Raw genomic sequence first — 2120 nt, 5'->3', positions numbered from 1 at the left:
CCGCCCCCGCCCGGCGGGTCCCACGCCCCGCCCTCGCGTGACGCCACAGGCCCGCCCGCCCGCCGGGGACAAGTCGGGACTTGCAGAGCGCCGCGCCCCCTACCTCCGTGCGGGGGGTTTCCCTGCCGCCGGAGGCGGGGCGGGTCCTGGCCGGCAGCGAGGAGTCGCGAGGGCGGACAGCCGGACACACTGACACACTGACACACTGACTGGGACCCACAGACAGGCACTGGGACCGCACGCAGGCTCACTGACTGGCTGGCGCTCCGAGGTATACAAAGTCACGTGCTGACACGGCCACGGCCCCACGGACTCACACGCACAGACTGATGACCACACACACCCCAGTCACAAACACACAGACCAAGTCATTACCAGGGTCCCTGGACACACAGGCTGTCACAATGTTAGACACATGTAGTAGTCCCGCAAACACTCGCTGCTGAGCACACCCAGACCCACAAACTGTGCTCACACGCGTCGCATCCCCACGGTCCAGGTTCCACCACACACAAGGGCTGGCCGGGGACGTAGTGGCAGGCTTGGGGTGGAAGGGACTTTCTCCCAGGCACAATGGGACATGCTCCTCCTGCACACAGACAGAGCTGGGCACAGACACCTGTCACAGGGACACCTGGACGCAGAGCCCAGTCCAAGCCCCACTCCTGATGGGTACACACACATAAGCACCCAACTTACTCGCGCAAGAACACTGAATCCAAATCCAGAACAACACACAGATCACTGCAGGCCCGGAAGAGACAGACCTAGTCTCATTGCACAAAATCACTCCTCTGATAGGCTCCTGTTACCCGGCCCCCTGATGGCACACACTCTGGAGCGTCCACATCTGCCCGTGTTCCCCGCAAATCTGGCCTTGGACCCGTGGGAAGGAGGAAGCCCCAGGCACCTGGCATGGACATGCCCGGGCAGCCCCCGTGCCCCATTCCACTCTGCGCTGGTGGCTTTCTGTTCCCTTTCTCTTTTCAGTTTCTGATTGTCGGTTCCCTCCCCTTTCTGACTGTTGACTTTCCCTCCCCCAGCACCATGGACTATGGGCTGGCTGACACTTTTCATTCCTCTGCATCGCTCCCAAACCCAATCCCATCACCAGTGGGTGCGGCACCTCTGGGCGCCCAGCCCTGGGCTGGCTGGGAAAGAACGTCCAGTACACTGGCTCTCCAGCTGGCTTGTGCGGGCCTCAGACTTGGCGTCATCCAGGGGACGATTCCTTACATTTCCCTAGAGCTGCAGCAAACCCAAATCCCTGAATGAAACTTCCCATTCTAAATGTCCAGGGATAATTCAGCCTTCTTTCCTCCTCTGTCTCCATTTCTCCCAGGGGGTTATTATGATTTTGGTCTTGGTGCAAGAGGTAGAACCCAGGCAAAGGTTCTGGTGTGTTGGTACACGCCTATAACCTTAACACTTGGAAGGCTGAGGCAGGAGGATCACTCTGAGTTCCAGCCCAGCCTGGGCTACGGAGTTCAAGGCCAGACTAAACCAACAAAGTGAGACCCTGTCTCAAAAAGCAGAAAAGGGCTGCGGAGATAGTTCAGCGGCATAAGCGCCTGCCTGGCAAGGGCAAGGTCCCGAGTTTAATCCCTGGTACCCTCCCCCGCAAAAATAACAGAAGAAGTGAGAACCCAGAGCTTTCCCCAGGTTGGTCACACAGCTCTGCCACTGAGGTACGCCCAGCCCCTCCAGCTGCTTTTCAGACAGTGGATTAGGAGCAAACCCAGGACATATACAAGGGCCGCCACAGAGCCACATCAAACGCCCAGGCTTCTTGCTTTTTATTCAAGTTCACTGAGATATATTTACACACAATGAAAGTCACTCTAGGTATGCAGTTTGATGAGTCATGACAAAAGTACACGATCAAGAGCTAGCCAGATAGCTCAGTGGACTAAAGCACCTGGCTAAGCAGGCGCGGGGACAGGGGTTTGATCCCTACGTGCCGTGCAGTGTCAGCCCTGCCCCTGGGCGTGCTGAGGCTGAGACTGAGACTGGGCGTGGTGGTGTGCACCTGTAATCCCAGCACTTGGGAGGCTGAAAACAGGAGGATCACTTTGAGTCTGATCTGTGTAGTGAGACCCTGTAGACCCTGTACTAAATAC

General features: G+C 57.6%; 1 protein-coding gene across 1 annotated transcript in view; it reads right to left on the bottom strand.

Moving 5' to 3' along the window:
- Bbc3 (BCL2 binding component 3) overlaps positions 1–853 on the bottom strand; it is an 8868-nt gene extending 8015 nt beyond the window's left edge. Inside the window, exon 1 of the mRNA XM_023704629.1 lies at positions 768–853. The gene's annotated coding sequence lies outside the window, so the exon portion shown is untranslated. The remainder of the gene's footprint in view (positions 1–767) is intronic.
- Between the last annotated feature and the right edge of the window lie 1267 nt (positions 854–2120).

The sequence above is a fragment of the Octodon degus genome, unplaced genomic scaffold (assembly GCF_000260255.1).
Source record: "Octodon degus isolate 3935 unplaced genomic scaffold, OctDeg1.0 scaffold00197, whole genome shotgun sequence".
NCBI classification, from domain to species: Eukaryota; Metazoa; Chordata; class Mammalia; order Rodentia; family Octodontidae; genus Octodon; species Octodon degus.
This window is presented reverse-complemented; position numbering and strand designations above follow the sequence as displayed.